This window comes from Polypterus senegalus, chromosome 3, assembly GCF_016835505.1.
Source record: "Polypterus senegalus isolate Bchr_013 chromosome 3, ASM1683550v1, whole genome shotgun sequence".
In the NCBI taxonomy this organism is placed as follows: Eukaryota; Metazoa; Chordata; class Cladistia; order Polypteriformes; family Polypteridae; genus Polypterus; species Polypterus senegalus.
Genome location: NC_053156.1, coordinates 98,515,729 through 98,536,250, shown reverse-complemented (window position 1 = coordinate 98,536,250; position 20,522 = coordinate 98,515,729). Strand labels below are relative to the sequence as shown.

At 37.1% G+C, this 20,522-nt stretch overlaps 1 protein-coding gene across 2 annotated transcripts in view; it reads right to left on the bottom strand.

Moving 5' to 3' along the window:
• Window positions 1–20,084, bottom strand: part of LOC120525402 (synaptotagmin-like protein 2) — a 541,287-nt gene extending 521,203 nt beyond the window's left edge. For both annotated transcript variants that reach the window (XM_039747656.1, XM_039747659.1), the window contains exon 1: window positions 19,834–20,084. The gene's annotated coding sequence lies outside the window, so the exon portion shown is untranslated. The remainder of the gene's footprint in view (window positions 1–19,833) is intronic.
• Between the last annotated feature and the right edge of the window lie 438 nt (window positions 20,085–20,522).

The following is a 20,522-nucleotide window of genomic DNA, read 5'->3' as shown; positions in this document are numbered from 1 at the left end:
TAACTTTCCCAGCACTAATATTTATATGTATATTTGTATATACTATCTGTGCTACCCATCTAAGTACATTAACTAAGTAATCTAAGTAAACAACATAAACCTCAGCATTAATGTTTGCAGTGCACCCCCTTTTAAAATGTATTTTGTAATGCAAGTAGTAATAAAATGCATAGCATTTGTCATTCCAGCAGATGGCGCATCTCAAACATTTGTATTGTATTTGACCAAATCTTTTCCTCTTGTTTATGAAAAAAATGAGAAGAAGGTATTTCAATAAGGTGATTTTTTATCAGTTCAGGCTTTCAACTGATTTGCACATTTTAGGCATCCTTGAATACAACTTGGTTATTTCAAACAAGATGTCTGTGTATGTTTGTGTCCCATCTGTGTATATTGGCCTGTCTGAAATGCATCAGTTGTCAATGGTTCAAGAAAACAAATGGCACTATTACAGTCCATAAGTACAAATGCATCTTGATGTTAAACAAAATCTGTTCACAGGGACTTCTTTTTTATATCAAATGATTTGCATTAGTTTAATAAAGGTGTATATGCAAAGTCACAGAATTGTCTCACACCCGTTTTCCTGCTACTAAAATTTACCATGAACTTTTGTTACAATTTTCTAAAGTTTATTTTTAATCCTTTCTTTTCCAAGACCCCATGCCACTCAATTACCATTTTTGGAAATAATTCATGTGACTCTAACATCAGCATATAACAATTTCCAGAATTCATCACCACGATACCCTCACTACAGCCACCACAAGGACACAAATGAAAAAGCTGAGTGCCAACTGATGATGTGGCCATAATTGCACATTGAACATTTCTGTGCCTTTATGTGTAGTTCTCAGAGTTAATAATCTCTCCTTTATTATTTATACCAGTGCTTAGACACCAAAAGACTACAGTCCTTGTGACTCTTTCCAGATATATGTAAATGCATAATGTAGCTTTATATATCCTTCTAACCTGTTCTTGTGAAGCTAATACATAATAATATTTCATGTAATGTCCCATTGCATTTAATGATCCCTTACTGCCTATCATCATTGTCACAAATTGTAGCACAATTCATAACATTTCCTTTCCTTTGAAGCAAATAAACTTGTGTAAATTAAAGGATTAAGATGTGGCATGTAAAGGAGGAATATGTGTGCTGTTTAGAGAGTATATAAGAAAGAAACTGAATCAGTTAGCCATTTCCAGAGGACACAGAGGGAAAAATAGCTGGACAAAAATGATAGCATTGTGCATAGAAAAAGAAGAGACAGTGATGGAGCGATCAATCGAAGAGCAAGAGGCAGCCTTTACAGCAATGTGCTGCTGTAAAAACCTAAGACAGTACAGTTACTGTATTGCACCATGTTGCTGTCATAACATTGTAAATATCAAGTGAAATTAACTATTTTTATATTTTGAAACCTACTCCTAAAATTCAGTATGAGGGAGAACACATGTACAGAACATACACAGAGTAGGGTTTCTTCCAGCTGCTTAGTCAAAGGGGCTTTTTTGGCTTGCGTACATACTGTAGTTGCTCCAGGTCAGATAAGTGCCAAGGGAGCATTTTACCAGAAAATTATTTAGAACTTATTGGAATTTTTGTGAGATTAAATAATCATGAAACATATGTGAGGAAATGGAAATTAAATAAATTGGGGAATGTCAGTCAAGTGAAAAATAAAACATTCATAGCACAGAACATTTCTGCTAATAGCTAATAGTGCATAATGTTATATTGAAACCAAATCCTATATCAACACTCTCTTGTAACTAATTGGCACTTTTTTCCTGATTCTTTTCTTGAATGTATAAGTCTTCATTTTTAATCACATACAAGCATATTAATTTTCTGCAATGCCATCATCTAACTTGAAAAACCAAAAAACAAACACAAAATAATAAAATATCAGATTTTTTAAATCCTAAATCTTTTTTATTGTGCACATCATGAGGCCTTTGATGGACACAGTATAGTGTTACAGAACCAATGGGGAGTGTTTAGGATTTAGGAAATGAACTAAACAGACTGAAGGGTTGGACATATGATAAAGCTACAGAACTAGAGGGATATTTTCATCTCAGAGAAGAACTGCAGAATCTGAAGAGCACTAAGCCACATTAATGGAGACTGAAAAACAGAGAGAGGGGAATCTGGGTTAGAAAGCAGAAAATCCATATGTTTGAAAAAGTAAAAGAGACTCTGGAAAGAAATGTATTTTTTACTCATGCTATTTTCAAAAAATAAAGCCCACTTAATTTCTTCTTCTTTCGGCTTCTCCCGTTAGGGTTTGCCACAGTGGCTCATCTTCTTCCATATCTTCCTTTCCTCTGCATCTTGCTCTGTCACACCCATCACCTGCATGTCCTCTCTCACTACATCCAAAAACCTTCTCTTAGGCCTTCCTCGTTTCCTCTTCTCTGGCAGCTCTATCCTTAGCATCCTTCTCCCAATACCCAGCATCTCTCCTCTGCACATGTCCAAACCAACGCAATCTCGCCTCTCCGACTTTGTCTCCAAACCATCTGATCTGAGCTGACCCTCTAATGTACTCATTTCTAATCCTATTCATCCTCGTCACACCCAGTGCAAATCTTAGCATCTTTAACTCTGCTTCCTCCAGTTCTGTCTCCTGTTTTCTGGTCAGTGCTACCATCTCCAACCCATATAACATAACTGGTCTCACTATCGTCCTGTAGACCTTCCCTTTCACTCTTGCTGATACCCGCCTGTCACAAATTACTCCTGACACTTTTCTCCTCCCACTCCACCGTGCCTGCACTTTCTTTTTCACCTCTCTTCCACAGTCCCCATTGCTCTGTAGTGTTGATCCCAAGTATTTAAACTCATCCACCTTCGCCAACTCTGCTCCCTGCATACTCATTTACACACAAGTATTTTGTCTTGTTCCTACTGACCTTGATTCCTCTCCTCTCTAGAGCATATCTCCATCTTTCCAGGGTCTCCTCAACCTGCTCCCTGCTATTGCTACAGACCACAATTTCATCAGCAAACATCATAGTCCAAGAGAATTCCTGTCTAATCTCATCTGTTAACTTGTCCATCACCAGTGGAAATAAGAAAGGGCTCAGAGCTGATCCACTTAAAGCCCACTTAACTAAGAAGTAAAAATACAAATACCATATGAATGACAACACTTAAAGGAAGCTTAAACAATGAGCAAAAAGCATATTTAAAATGAGTGGTATAAAATAAAGCAGGATGTATTATATAGACTGAGCACAGCACACCAGGCCACAGTGAAATGCTTTTTTTGTTGTAGAGCCTGTCATGTGCGTGCACTTGGGAGGCAGTTTAAGGGCTCTGGTGATGGTAATTACCCGCCAAACCAGGGGTTGGTGCTGTGTTCTAATGGCTTCTCTTTTCCTCCCTCTGCAGAATAAAAGACTAATAGCCACTCCACTGCTGACATCACCTCCATTGTCCACACCCCTGGATCCAAAAAACTCTACCAGACCAGCAGTGGAAAGAGAAATAACAGTGAACACATAAGCAACAAAGTCTATTCATTTTTACATATTTATTAATGATGAGAAAAATTAAAATTATTTGCAAAATGCTAAAAGATCAGCTCATTTATATCTAAAAACAGTCAACATTAACATTAATTTTATGACTCTTGTAACATAATTGCTAAATATTTCTTTAATCTTCTTGCTTTTCTGCTTCTGTTATGCAAACACGTTATGGAGCCAAATGTGCAACTAATTTATACTTTCAGTTTTCCATTTAAATCTGAGGAATTCTGTGTCTGTCATTGAATGTTTAAAGGCAGTGTAAACAGGCACCAGAATTTGACAACAAGCAGGATTCCATCATATTTCCCTACATTGCATTTTAACATAGCATTACAACATTTTTTTTTAGCTTTCTTAATTCATCTCATGGCAGTGAGTGCTGCACATACCCACCAGACCCATTTAGAATCCCCAATTAAACTTTAAGCCTTCAGATGCCTCTCACCTTACACTCCAAATCTCACCCTTATATCTTCAAATGAGTGGAACTAAACTTGAAAGAAGTGGTGAGGCAACCTTCTGGGGTCATGCTCCTAAAAACTGGAATATCTTACCGATAAAAATTCGCTAAGCTAATACGGTAGAGAACTTTAAAAAAACTGCTAAAACCCATATACAGTACTTTAATATGGCTTTAGTCATAGCTTCATTTTAGTGTAACCCTGATGTTCTATATATGCATTTAATTATCGTTTTTACCATGGCTCCACAATCCGTACTAACCCCTACTTTCTCTGCTGTTCTTTTTTCTGGTTTTCTGTGGTGGCGATCTGTGTCACCACCACCTGATCAGAGCATCATGCAGTCCCTACATTGATGGATTGAAGGCCAGAGGTCCACATGGCCATCATTGTCTAATTCTTCCATGTGAAGCCTGAAAACCATGAGGACTGATTGAGATCATTTATATTAAGTTGAATGCCTAGAGGGACCTGGGTGGTCTCGTAGCCTCAGAACTCTTGCAGAGTTTGTTTTTTTTTTTTCGAGCCCTCTGGAGTTTTTTTTTCTGTCCTCCTGGGTATCGGACCTAACTTTATTCTGTGTTACTTAGTATTGTCTAATCTTATTTTTATATTTTACTTTTTTCTTTCTTCATCTTGTAAAGCGCTTTGATCTACATCATTTGTATGAAAATGCACTATATATAAATGTTGTTGTTGTCGTTCAGGAAATTGGTGGAAAAATACAGTATTCAAAGTAAAACCCACGAAAACTACAAATCCCACACGCTGGGAATGGGAGTCAAAACCAAGATACTGGATCTGTGAGACAGCAGAACTCGTCACCTTGTCATCATGTTATCATGCTTTGTATTATGTGGGTTAAATAAATACATCTGGCCTTAAAATATATTTTTATGTCTTTTTAGCACTGTAACCCCAGGAAAAAAGTGAAAGTCAGAAGAATCTATATCCTTGTGAAAATGCTAGAATTAAATCATGTATCCAAGCTGCTTCTATTTCTTCCAAGTACTGTACAAACAATGAGAACTGATTTCATTCCATGTGCATAACTGTAAAATATTGTTTATTTTTGTGTTATTTAAACTCCATGGTTTAATTAGTTATTGTTCTATAGTACTATACATTAAGGAATGAAAATAAATGAGTATTATATCACAGGTTTAGCCAGCTCTTTTGTGTGTTTTGTGATGATTTACTGCCTCATGTATGTTGCAAGAAATAGAAAAAAATATTTAAAGAAGCATTCGGATAAAGACTACTTTTCTTTCTGCAGTTTCTTTATCAAATTCCTTAACCCTCAATTTTATATACATTAAAATGTTAACACCAATTCTCAAATTAACAGTAGTACTGTGAAGAATTTATTTCTCTTGGTTTTTGTGGTGGTTTTGGAAAATTAGAACACTGCTTAGAAATCTAAAACAATGAGAAGCTAAGCTTAGGGGTCATATCCTCATGATGGAAGCTGTAAAACTGCAACCTTTCTTTTTTCCCTCTAAAGGTCACTACCAGCTGAAGGTGTAGCTGGGCCTGCGCCACCTCCACCTACTCAAAGCTTCATGATGCACCAACAATGATGGACGGATTAAAAGGCAGAACTCTACGTGACCATCATCATCATCAAGCCCTTCCGTGAGAACCCTAAATCCAAAGAGGACTGTTTCATTTATGTTAGGTAGAATGCCCAGAGGGGACTGGGCGGTCTCATGGTCTGGAATCCCTACAGATTTTATTTTTTCTCCAGCCGTCTGGAGTTTTTTTTGTTTTTTCTGTCCCCCCTGGCCATTGAACCTTACTGTTATTCAATGTTAATTAATGTTGATTTATTTTGTTTTATAATTGTGTCTTTCATTTTTCTATTCTTTAATATGTAAAGCACTTTGAGCTACTGTTTGTATGAAAATGTGCTATATAAATAAATGTTGTTGTTGTTGGGCTGGCACTGGGAACAAATCACGTCTCATATTGCCTTGTCCCCTCTTCACGTGGGTCTCATTGCATCACACACCTTCACATTTGGGTCAACGCTGTGTAATCTCTTCTTCAGAAAGTTGATTCTCAGGGGTCCTAATTCCTGTTACTTTGACCATCCTGTTGCACACAGTCTATCTCTCTTAACTGTACAAGTTTTCCTTAATGTGCACTCCAGTATTTTGGCTTCACCAGCTACTTTGATTACTGCCCTGGGACCTCTACATGTGGGCTCTCCTTGCTCACGTCCTGCCACTTCAAACACCAGACTTTCTGGTAGTCGCAGTGCTGCCATTTAAATCACCAGGGTTGCCAAATTTTGGAAACGTCTTTACTCAAGGAAGTCATGGAAGAAGTGGGATACCTCTAGAAAGTTCACAGTCAATCATGGAGCATGCTCTGTAAGTTCTTTAATATGCTGCAATGAATACTACACATAGTTGACCACATCTAATCTATACATCTGCTGACCATTAGAGTATTACAAAATCAGTCAGGTTCTCTAATTGATATTTAATTATCCTACCAATTCTCTCTGCTCAAAAAAGTATCATATCTTTTTTGACACACCTACCTTAACAAACTCATACAGTAGATGTTCAGAACAGAATGCTTTAAAAAATTAATGTAAGATAAACACTCTATAGGTGGAATGTCCACAACAACTGTAATTAGAAAGCTCAAATTACTTACTAAACAGACAATCCAGGCTAAAAAACAAAAAAAGTAGTCATGAAAATTGAAAATTACTGCAAGAGATGTCAGAGTCAGTGTGAATTGGAAGGAAGAACGTTTATGCATTATATTCTTCACACAAGGTGTGTCAAACTCAGATCCTGCAGGGCCAAACTGGCTGTGGGTTTCCATTCTAGCGATTTTCTTCATTAATAATTAATTTATTCTGCTGATAAAACAGATTACTTTTGTCTTAACTTTAACTGGCTTACTTTTTTTCCATACCTAGTAGACAGAGAATGAAAATCAAAACACACTAAAAAAAACAGCTAAATTGGGGCTCTCGAGTTTTCCCAGTGGATTACTACATTCACTCACTTTGATCTACTGTCATTGCTGTAACCAGTTTCCTAATTAGAAGCCAAATTGTGTTGTTATTGATATACATAATTTACAATAATTTTGTGGACTTGATATTGCTGTCATTCCATCACACCAAACTGTTAATTTTCATTCTGTGAAACAATTAATCATCCCAAATCTTAAAATGCAAAGTAATTTAAATTTAAGGTGAGCATGATTATGTTTCATACCACTGATAATTTATCTTTACCTTAGACAAGAGATCGTAAATATGTCCAGAGTTACTAATGTAGATTCATTTTGAAACAGTGACCAATGCACAGCCTGACATTGCAATCAGGACAATGCAAGCATGTTTCTTTGCACATGTTTCTTGTAATATTATTTCTGTTGTTTGAACATGACAGGGTAAAATGAAAGTGCCTGATCCACATGATCAACACACCCCTCATGTTATTGTAGGCTGCCACTGCACAAGGCTTAGTCAGTTCCATGTTTCCCCTGACAAGAACAAGAGTTGCTGCATTGTGAACAGTGCTTAGAAGACAAGCATCTTTCTTATTTTTCTACTTGGTCACAATCATTTGGCTTTTTTGTCATACATGAACTTGAAACCATGATGAGCCTTCAGATGATCATATTCACCAGGCATATCATGCAGTGCTGTATGCATCAGTGTCACTATCTGTGTCAACATCTGATGACCAATTCACATGATCATCACTATCACTTGATTCAACTATTGGTTCAGTTTCATTTTGTTCCAAATCTGTCTTTACAGCATCTAGTTTATGTGCCATTGTGTTTGCATTAAAGGCTCTGCCTGACTAGCTAAGAGTTGCAAAACTCACAGAATGGAAGCAGAACATTGTCACAAAAGTTATTTGGGCTTAGCACTGTAAAGTACAAAGAATTGTGAGCCTGAATTACGCTTGTTAGTTGACGCCATCATCATCAAGTCCTTCCGTGAGAACCCTAAATCCAAAGAGGACTGTTTCATTTATGTTAGGTAGAATGCCCAGAGGGGACTGGGCAGTCTAATGGTCTGGAATCCCTACAGATTTAATTTTTTCTCCAGCCGTCTGGAGTTTTTTTTTCTGTCCCCCCTGGCCATTGGACCTTACTCTTATTCTATGTTAATTAATGTTGACTTATTTTGTTTTCTTATTCTGTCTTTTATTTTTCTATTCTTTATTATGTAAAGCACTTTGAGCCATTGTTTGTATGAAAATGTCCTATATAAATAAATGTTGTTGTTGTTGTTGCCATGGAGGTTAAGTACAGATGATATTGCAAAAGTTGTCAACCCTAGTAAGTGGTAGGCATTAGCTGTGAAAGGTGCCAAGCCGAGCAAATTTGGAATGATTCATAGCTGAAATAATTTCAGTTCACTGTGGATGATAAGGGCACAGACAATCCTATACTGATCAGATACTGGGTCAGCTCCATGTAGGTGAGTTATTCATTTTGTTTTATTTTCTGCTTTGCTGTGTGGGTGTGTGTACTGCGCCCACCACAGTGTTTATATTAATTGTACAGCACATACATCTACAGTATATCACTTATGAAGCATAAACATGTTCTGTCTATTTGCTGATGCTCTATTCTGGTGTTGAGTGTATGAGTAATAGAGTGTGGCATTTGATTACTATAATATTTGTTGGATGTAGCCTTCTATCAAGCCCACAACATCCAGCGTGATGTTCAACAACTTTAATGAGTTTATTGGCCGGTTGCATTTTTGTTTTGGCAGCCTGGGCTTAGTGCTGTTCCTTGGGTCACTCTAGATTGCTGTCTGAGCAAAAGGTTTAAACTGTTGTTTGTTTGTCTGCTAGTGCTGCTGATCTCTTGTAACAAACCATCACTTCAGTCCAGTATTTGACTGATTAGCTGATCACTGTAGCTGTCATTTATTTATTTACATTTTGTTAACATCATTACTTTATTAAAATAGCTTGTGGAACCAAGAATGTATTTGATTTTATACTTATTTTCATATTAATCAGCTCCCACCCCCATAAATACAAATGTTTTCCTTAAGATTTCATTTGTGATGGGTGTGGTTAGTGTTAAGTGTATTTATTTGACCACCGACAAAATATGATTATTTCTGGTGCCAAGTTAAGTAAGTAAACTCCTTTCATCAAAACTAAGGGAGCAGGACAGTTCCAGTGAACGGGAAACACTCTCTATTGTCCTCTCATGGCCTGAGTTGTAATTTTCAAGTTTTCTGGAATCATTACTTAATTACAATATCAGCCAGTATATTATCTCATCTTTACTCAATATAGATCACAAGATGAGTAACAGCAGCAAAAAACAGCTGATATGTGTAAGCATAGCTTCCTCTATTTTTGATACATTTTCCACTCATACAGAAACTTAACTTTATTAGTCCATTTTTAATCAAGGAAATATCCAGAAAATGTGGCTTTATTATGTGTAAAATATAAAAGTATCATTCCTTTGAAAAAATATTATATTTTAGCAAAAATAGGTTTGTATTAAAAACATTCTACATTTTAATGAAAAGATTTGTCATGAGTGTAACTATTGAGCTTGGTCTGAGAGGGTCAAAGCAAAGAGAACATAGGATTGAGTTGTGAGGGAGGCTAGGGATGTCATGTGTCTTTCTGCTTTATCCAGACACAGGGAGCTGCTTACCTGGAGGAAAACAGCAGTGACCCTGTACTCACTATGTCCACCAAAGCTCTACTTTCTGCAAGAGTTGATAAGGGTCCAGCTGCAGACCTCTGGAGCTTTGCGATTCAGGAACTCTGCTAAACAGCCAGTTGAATTGTACATTTATGTCACATGATTTACACAGTGGAAAATCAGAGTAGGTGTCTGGTATGTCAGTCCTACTACATGACACGCCTACTTGATAGTCATCATTACTCCTGAGTAAGATGTCCCTCCCAAAACTCTCATCTTAACCATAGTGTAATAGTGTTTAATGAGAATGTGGACTCTAGTCTCCTGACAGCAACAATATAACTCACTAAAGATAATTTTGATTGACAGCAATGCCGTGCTAGATCCATCCATAATGACTTTGGTCTGCAACAATATGTACTTAGAGGAACGCCGCATGAATTACCTCTTGAAATGAGAGTGTTGAGGAATGAAAATGACTGATGTGAAATGAAAAGGCTAATAAAATTTGTCAGGTGTGTGACACCTAATTGGCTCTTCAATGGAGCAGATCTATGGATGTCTATAGCTAGATTCAGCAAATCCACATTATAAATTGTCCCTTTTTCCTTTATGACCAAATAGAGGCAAGATGATTCTACAACACACACTTTCTTCTACCACTTTACACGTCCCAGCAATAAAAATGGGTTTCCTCATATTTTTTATATTTTATTCTGATTTCTTGCTTCTAGTTGTCAGAATATATCAATAATTTTTTTTGAACCATTCTATTAAGTTACTTATTCAACCTGATCAAGTTTTATTGTTCTTGTTTCTGGTAGTTTCTGGTATTTCATTCAGAATTACTAAAGTTCACATGGTCAGAATCTATTGCAATGGGTGATGCACTTGGGTAGATTAGCTGTTCACCTTTGTATGCAGTGTGCATTCAACCTGCAATGGAGAATATCATGCTGTGGGGAATCTTACAATGGATGAAAGAATAGCAAGTGCATTTCTGTTTGCCTATTTTTATTTTCTCATATACAAAGTTTAGGGGAAGTATTGGAATCTTAACGTTTTAGATTTCCCTGAGTCTGATTTACTTTCTCGGAGGGAAAGTATTGTAATCGTCCAAAAAATTGATTTCGAGATTTTGAGGAACCTCGATGTTTTAGACCTCCGAAAAGTCCGACAATACCATTTTTGGAATTGTCTGTGTGTGTGTATGTGTGTATGTAAACACTATAACTTAAGTACACTTTCAGTTAGGTAAACCAAATTTTGCAAACAAGTATTAGGTACAAAACATAGATTTCTATTAACTTTTGAACTATTTCCACTCACCGGAAATGGTACTTATTTATTCATGCAACTGTAGAGTCCGATTTATTCAAATTTACTTTTAGGATAATTGTTCAATATATTATTTATTTTATTTGATTTGTTGTTGATGGTTCTTTAATGTACATAATATAAAAAACATAATCATTGTCTTTACAGCAGTTTACTCCTCAAATATCTATCCCCATATCTGAGTACTCGAGGGAAAACACCTGATTTTTTGCATTAAACTGGATCACAAAAATACATCTGGCTGAATAAGCATATTTCAGAGTATTTCTCAAAAAATAGTGGTTTACTCTCCAGCTTAACGAATGCCATGCGTGACTCTCTTGAACACTCATGATTTAGTGCCCACTTTGAATGGACACATCTTATGTGCTTATGATTCTCAAGTCATTTCAGCTCAAATTACTTGAGAACTTGTGATTGTACTTAAAAGAACAACATGTACATGCACAAGGAAAATAAAAATGAAGGGAAGCAAGGAGATATTGTGATATCTTGAAAGCATTTCAATTGCAGAAAAGGTCCTTTATGATTCTGATAAGACCGAAATATGAGACAGACACAAGGTAAGCATATCTCCAGAAGCTCCACAGCCAAAAATAGAGAGCAGCCATAATCAACTTACATTATAATTGTTTTTAGGGATTAAGAGTTATAATGTATTAGGCTCTGTCTCCCTAAGAATTTAAAATTAGAGTAAGTAGGTTTACTACATGAATGAATGGATTCAAGAATTGCACTGAGATATAATCAAGAAGAATACTGCAGTCTTCTAGGATGAGCCTCATGTTCAATTCGAATGAGATTTTCTGAACTTTATTGTACTGTACTGTTCAAAAGAGATGTCAAATAAATTATCCTGTGATGCAGAACATTGTGCCCTGACTAATGCATTCTGTTAAATGCTATATTTGGGTAAAGACCTTAAAATAAAACTCAAGGACATTGCAGTGGTTCTCTGAGACACTGCACAATAAATCTATAATGCATTTTCATTAGGGTTGACACTGCTGATGCTGTTCAAATGTGCAACAGTTTGACTTTTTCTGAAAAAAGCCCTCATAAGCTTATAAAACTCAAATGTCAGCTGAGAGGAACTGGAACCAAAATTTAGATTGCAAACCAAAGCCTCTGCATGAATATAGAAGGATGTGCAAATTAAAACTGACAGCCTCCAAAGAGCGGTGATAATTAGAAAACAAAATATTCCTTCATTTTCTGCTTTGTATTCCCTGACTGCCTCTGCAGCTGCTAAGTCACATTATTTCTAATACATGGTGACAATGCTAGGGTTAAATAGCCAGGTCAGAAGCAAAGCCAAAGTGGCATGGAGGAGATAATTGATTTTGCTGGGCAGCATTAAACATTAATAATCTTATAATATCTTGCAGAATAAATGCAGATGTTACATCTTAAACTTTATACCTACAGACTACACTTGCAATTCAGCAGACCAATACAACACAATGCATGTGTGTGTGTTATTAACTTGTCTATCTAACTGCTCATTTCTTTTTCTTATCTGCTACTAAAGAATCCATTTGCCAAAGGCAACAAAAATCTCAATTGAACAGTTTTGAGAAGTAGGTAACAGAATGGTGTGAAAAGAACCATCATCTTCTTAATAGTTTATTACAGTAAAACCTTAATTATCTGTCAGTGGTAAGGACCTAGGCTGTTACAGATAAGGAAAAAGACGGAAAACAGAACAGCTACTTTTATAATATACAGTAGATTAGTTTAATAACTAGTCCTATTTACTTACAAAACAAAACTATATTAACAAAATATAATATAGTATTGACAAAATTAATTGATTCATATAATATTGTAACGACCAGCATGATAAGCAAATACAACTCAGGGGTACTGGAGTTTTTTATATTTTACTTTGTTCCGTAAGAAACAGTGCCCTGTCTTATCTGGGTTATGGAGGACAGCTCCAAAACAATAAAAAAAGCTTACCCTACCAATCAGTTTATCCAGTTAAGTTTTTTTTTCTCTATGCCCCAAACACTCCTGCTTATTATCTCCTGACTTACTACTCAAAACCTCCTCCCGTCACACCTTCCTTTTTATCCTGTCACTCATCTCCTAAGAACAGAAGCCCTTCACCCAGTCCCATCACTTACTGCATTCATTCCATCCCTTCTGCTCCTGCACAGCACATCACACGCTACCTGAATGTCACATTATATTAACAAAACATAATAAAACAGAATTTAAAAAGAAGATTACAGTTAACATTAATACAGAATAACAGCACTGTCAGTGGTTTCCAATTTCGACACGTTTTTCAGTTTTGTCAGCATTACGCTTTATATCGTTCACTGTTGTCCTTCATACTCCATAAATTGAAGCCATACTTGAAGCACTTTCGCCATTTAATACGTTTGAAAAATTTATTTTTTTGTGACAATTCCAATGCTACAAGCATGAATTCGGCATTTAACATAAAAAACATACACTGTCAACCCTACTGTTTTGCCAAGTTGAAAAAATGGGCAGGCAGACAAAAGGAAAGGAACAGGAGATGAGGGTGAAAAGCTAAATTAAAAATTAAGCAGATGTTTGCACCAACAGATTAAATGGGCCAAGATTAGAAAAACTCAGTACAAAGACCAAAATTTAAGTTGAAAACTATGCAAAGTCTGCAGTAGGCTGGCGCCCTGGCCAGTTTATTTCCTGCCTTGCGCCCTGTGTTGGCTGGGATTGGCTCCAGCACACCCCCCGTGACCCTGTAGTTAGGATGATTCGGGTTGGATAATGGATGGATGGACTATGTAAAGTCTCACTGCGTATATATTTCTAATAGCTAATGTCACAAAAAGGTTTTTCCACACATATTCAAAATCTTGGACACCGGGAATAGTGCAATGCCATCTTAAATAGTATCTCTATGATGAGGATACACATCTGTCATAATCTGCCTTTTAATTTGTCTTGATTGTTGTTTGGTCTTAAATTTTTTTGAATATAATTTCCAGGATTTTAGAGACAAAGAAATGCATTGTTAATTTCAATACAGTTTTAACAATGTTGAAAAATTATGTACTGCCACCACTTTTCTGCCAAGTTGTTTTGCCTGCCTAAGGTAAAGTCATCCCTGATGGAGGATCGCAGGAATCGTGAGAAAGAGGGGTCCTTTCATCAGATTAGCGCTATTTCAGCTGTAGAGTGGCCAAATGGGGGAGGCAGCTTGATGGATGAGGTCTCCAGGACTCTAAACAAATCCAAATCATATTATGTGATACCATCTACTGTTAAATTCTGCTCCGTACTTTTAAGATTTTTATTTTTATACTGTATTGAGGATTTTTTCTGTTTTGTGTATTGTATTGTATTGACTCCCTTCTTTTTGACACCCACTGCACGCCCAACCTACCTGGAAAGGGGTCTGTCTTTGAACTTCCTTTCCCAAGGTTTCTTCCATTTTTTCCCTACTGGTTTTTTTTTGGGAGTTTTTCCTTGTCTTCTCAGAGAGTCAAGGCTGGGGGGCTGTCAAGAGGCAGGGCCTGTTAAAGCCCATTGCGGCATATCTTGTATGATTTTGGGCTATACAAAAATAAATTGTATTGTATTACATTGTATGTTTTTACTAGGCAAGACAACCTAGTTTCAACCTAGTGTTTGACACATGACATCATAATTTCAATGGTATAAGGTCAGCATCATAAACTTTCCTGTTGTCCAAGACTGCGGATTCTTCCTAGTAAAGAAAATGATTATTTTTGTTAGTTTATTTTGGTTACAGCTATGTGTCAGTTTGGATGTATGCATATTACATGTTTTCTTGTTTTTTTCTTAATTTTGTATTATTTTCTCATGTTTTGTTTTGTTTTTGTTTGTTTTATTTATCATTTGCTCATTCTATACTGTTACTTAATTGCACTTCCATTTTCTGTATGTTATGATTGGAGTCCTAAGAGGCGGGGCCCCTCTGATATCACTCCTTCCAAGCCTTCACTCTTGCTTTTGAAGGTTCCAGCTGGTTAGCTCTGATCAGGAGATCATTGTACTTGTAAGTTGTCGGAGATGGCGACACCCAGGAGGACCGGAAGAGGGCTTACGTCCACCTCAAACCACCCTGGTTCCTTTGGGGGCCACGGGTACAGAGCTTTGAAGTTCTAACCTGTAGGGGCCCGTGGTCACCGCCAGGGGGCGTCCCTGTGCCTAGAGAGCCCTGGACCTCAGCATTTCCGCCACACCCAGAAGTGCTGTGGGGAAAAGGATCGGAGACACCAGGAGTGCTTCTGGGTACACAGCCGGTGCTTCCGCCTCACAGGGGCGTGTCGGCGGAAGGTCACTGGAAGACACCTGGAGCACATCCGGGTGCATATAAAAGGGGCCGCTGGCTGGAGTTGGGAGTGTAGAAGGACAGAGCTTTTTGGAGGAGGCAAAGAGGTGGCCTGAAGAAGTGAGGCACTGTGTTGTGGTCAGGACTTTGGGAGTTGTTGTGTGCACTTGTAAATATGAACTGTGTAAATAAATGTGTGTTGGGTGACATTAACATGTCCACCTATCTGTGTCCAGGCCGGCTACCACAAAGTATTGTTAAATTCATTGGATTTTTCTGGCTTTCTTCAGTTTAAGGGATTTTGATTTGGGGATTTCATTTTGGGCTTTATTTGTTTAGGAGTGCCTTTTAGGCAACTGATTTGTTTGCCTATTCTTGCTCTTTTGAGCATTTTATTTGTATTTTTCTATTATTTTATATTAAACCCTTTAATTGATAAAGACTATTTGTTGCTCTTCTGTGCACAAGCTGAGGTTATTGGTCATCCTCCTTTTGTGGGGCATTTGGGTCTTCTGGGCTGGATGTTTGCAGTTAGCAGTTTTAATGCTAGCTTACTTTAGGTTGAGTCTCCTTGGGCAGGTTGGTTAGGTTAAAGCCCTACCATTATGGTCATTTTAGGAGGCTTCACTCCCTTTTTGTTATGTGTGGGACTCCGAATCACAATTATGAAGCTTCCTTTTGTTCCCTTACAACAATTAATGTCTTGTTGAATTTGGTCAAGTTGCATTTTCCTAGGATACTAGATTTAGGATACTAGATAACTATTAAATTTAATTTTTCTAACCATTTGTGTTTTAGTCTGTTTTGAGTGATGATTAACAGCATCAGGCACAAATAAGATATAACCTTAGACCTGTAGTCAATGAATTACAGGACATATTCTTATAAAATGACCTGTAATCACTGTTTAAGGGTCACTTCATCATCACCAATGAACTAAGGTTTCATATTTATGGGATGTGGGAAGATACAGGAATACCCAGATGAAAACTCACATAGATACAGGAGGATTGTGCAAACTTCATTCCAGATGTGACCTAGCTGGGAATGAAACCCAGATCCCTAAAGCCATGAAGGAGAGGTGCTGATCACAGCATCAAAGTAACACACTCCCACCAGTTTGATATTTTAAAGTATTTTATTGCTCTATACACAAGCAAACACCTTTAACTTTTGTGGCTCTCACAAGAATGAATATGCAATTCTAGGTATTGATACAGCAAAGATAGGAGGGCTAACAGATCTATGTACAGTATGTGCAGAGGTATTCTGAACATTTATACTATTCTTTGGTTCTTTAAATAATTCTTGATACATTTTCAAGGTAATGTATTCTCAAATTCAATATGAATATTTTATGTTAAATATAAAACTTTGATTTATTTCCATTTAAATAGTTTAAAATGAAAGCTTGTAATAAACATACAGGTTATGTGGGAAATGATGAATATACCTGATTTACAGAATATTCAGTACCCACACGTTTCCATCCTTTGCATGGTGTGTGTGGATACATCCACTAACCAGAATTCAATGAGGTCAACTTCAGTTTAGTAGACATTTATTTCTGAACATAATTATTTTGAATTAAGTTTAACTGAATTACATTTTAAGATTCAGCACAATCAATTGTTTATTCTTTCTTAACCAGCAGCTAAGCAAAGTAAGCCAACAGATGACCAGCTAACTCAGAGGTCTCAAATGTTTTACTGGAGGGCTACAATTATTGTTCTGGCCTCTTTTTTAAACAGAAGCCATTTCTTTCTCTTAATGAACATGCTATTTATTTCTATGGCTTCTGATATTTGCAGAAGTGTTCATTTTATTTTTCCTGGGAGCACTAACTAGCTGTTTTTTGAACCAGAGCAAGTGAATATTTCTCAGACATTTATTATTTTTTTCTTTTCAAATGTTTATATTGTGTGATGGATTCCATTTTTATTATAGCCTGTTTCATAATTTGATGTCAGTACTTGCTGTTAATGAAACACTGCATTTATTTCTTTGCCTTGTTAGTGCAATTTTCCTTCCGTACCAGATATTTCCAAAACTTGATTTCATTTTTTTTAAAGCACTGTGGAAATGTATTGTGCAGCATATAAATACTTCTAAGATGTTAAGTTTTGTCCTTTTCAAATATTTTTTATCGTGTAGGTGCAAAAGCTATCAAGTTTGCAAACACCTTGTTGTACACTAATGTAGTCACAGGCGGTTTTCGACCCTGGATGATTTCCTCTCTTTTAGTTAACATGTTTCTTCAGTGACCCACGCCTGCCATTTCTTTCATCAGAACTCTCAGACGGTTCAAGCCTCCTTCACTACCCAAGCCACTCAACTCATTCTTCAGGCTCTGGTTCTCTTTGTTGGACTTCAGAAACTCTGTCACAGTGAAGTCCCCAACACCTGCTATCTCTACTTTCATTTCCTCCAAAAGGCAACTGCTCTTTCCATTGGTTTCTAGTGACTTTTTAGTCACATGTTTGACCATTCATCCCTCTTGTCTGCTTACCTCCTCTTACTAGATGTGCTAAGATTGGATGATGTTTTCTAGTTCTTATTCCTAAGTAAGTCCTCACTCCATGTTTTCACTCAAATGAAAACACAATGGCTGTCTGGAATTAAGCAGCTTTAAAAACAATACTAATGTCATATTCCACCAAACAATGAACCCATTTCTGGTTTGAGGTGGTCCTGTTTGGGTTTAGAGGAACAGAAGGCCACAGTTTCCTCTGAGTTGAAAGTCTCAAACTCCGCTCTTGAAGGACTGGGGTGGCTGTAGGAGTATGCTTCTAAATATAAAAAACACTTGAAGACATTTCAGCCAACCAGCATCTCAGTTTGAAGCTTGATGCCTTAGAGATTAGTAGTACACTCACTCTGACACATTAAAAGTTTTTTCTATTGTTTACTTTCTTTTCCTGACAACATCATCCAAATGTTTTGACATGGATCAGCTAAGTATTTATGCAATTTAGGTTTCAGAATCTAAAAAAGTGAGTCAATTAAAATGTAGACAGCAAAGTCTTCTCTTTTAGCAGCAGTAGTTAGATGTTAATTGAGAAAGTGGCTGGAATGAAATTGTGCAGTCACTGTGGCCCTCCAGGGTCTGTGTTTGAGACCTCTGCTCCAGTGGCTTCTGACATTCTTGCACTAGTCCTTAAAAAGAGATTCTTTACAGACGCTTATTTATGATTAAAAGGTCCTACACTTCTATGCCAGATAAAATGTGCTGCTTCACTGGTTTGGTGGGAAAGTGTCCACTTCCTCTCAGTCCTCTCTGAACTCTACTCTATTTATGTTTATGTTAGGTAGAATGCCCAGAGGGGACTTGGCGGTCCTGTGGCCTGGAACCCCTGCAGATTTTTTTTTTTTTCTCCAGCCGTCTGGAAATGTTTTGTTTTTTCTGTCCACCCTGGCCATCGGACCTTACTCATTTTCTATGTTAACTAATGTTGTCTTATTTTAATTTCTTATTTTGTCTTTTATTTTTCTTTTCTTCATTATGTAAAGCACTTTGAGCTACTTTTTGTAATGAAAATGGGCTATATAAATAAATGTTGTTGTTGTTACTCTAAATAAGTAACCTAGCCCCATCTTCTCCGGCTGGGGCCTAACTCTGTCACCTGTTGGCCAAAACATACATACTTCAGATTCTCAAACCTACTCAGCCCAATTTTGGTCTTTGGAATTGTGTAGCAGAAGCTAACCAATCCTTGCTGCACTGGGTGCATGGTGGGAAATGACACTAGGCATGACTGCTGTTCATTTGAGGGTACACATACTCACACTCACTGCACTGAGGCTAGTTCAACATCAACAATTAACCTATTCTGTACAACTTTTGGGATGAATGAGGAAACCAGAGTATGCAGAAGAAGAAACACACCAGTACAGTTGTAACATGCAAAGACCCCACAATAACCATACAGATGCATAATTCAAATAGCGCTTTTATAGTGAGACAGTGGTGATAACCACTGTGCTGCCTCCAGAGCCTTCATTCTCCTGTTAAACAGAGTATCTGCTTTGTGGACCCTGTTCTCTAGTGTAATTCAGACAATCTACTCAGCAACCCCCAATTACTCTCTTTTGCTTGGACTGATGCCTCTTCCAGTTTCATGTTGAAGCACCATGAATGATAGGATCTGCCTCCACCTAGTGGGCCATGCCTCCCTATAATAATAATTTGCTATTTACCTAACACTGAGGTTTTCACTCTGTGTCTCTTTCTTTAGTAAATCTTATGCTGGACTTGGTCTTGTCCTCTGATACCCTTGATGGTCCACTTGCCCAAGTCACCCTACCTCTTCACAAAATGCACAATGGTATGGAAGTGTATGTACTTGGTAGTCATATACTGTTTATAGTTCAGTTAAAATTAGTGTTTACTGTGATTGATACTGAAATTTTAACATTTACAATTATGCATTTTCATAGACGTTTATGTTTCACTCTAAGACAATGTGTACATTAAATGCACAAAGAAACAAACAATAGTATTAACAACTTAAAAACATAGTCACATACCTCACAGGTTGCTCTCTAGCTACTTTTTTCACTTCCTGCTTCCTTGAGAAACACAGGTCTGCCTTAAAAGAAAAAGTCACCGTCTGGAAGAGGATGAGACGTGTGTGCTGCCATGAAAGTCATCTTCTAGTTAGCAGCGTACAGAATTTCCTGCTTAGTGCAGGCAGTCAGTCACATTGCACAAGATGAGAAAGCAATGCTCATGTCTGGTAAAAATGAGTTGCTGACTTAAAAATAAGCTGCAGGCTCTCCCAAACTCTACTGCTACGGGCACACCTTCAGCTCTTGTAAAAACATGTTCTGGAGTCATATTTTAGGAATGGAGTAAGAAGACTAAAATGAGCTTTGCTTGTTCACAACTTTTCCTGACTTTTCAGGTGACTTTAATTCAGAAATATTGACAGACTATAACTAAGGCAGTACAGATTATTCTGTCACACTGGGCTTTGGAACCCCACACTTTACACATACTTTTTGCTCAGTCTTTTGCTCTGTAGATTAGCTTCACACAAAGCTGAAATGCCCAGAGCTCAACATAGCTTGAAAGCTGCTTTAATTTTTGCTGTCAGTCTCACCACAGATACAGAACTTCCTGCACTGCAATCAACACTCATCATCAGTTTGCACTTTATAAGTTTTAATTTATGTTAAGTATCGCTATATATATTCAAAAGAGTGACATGGCAGTG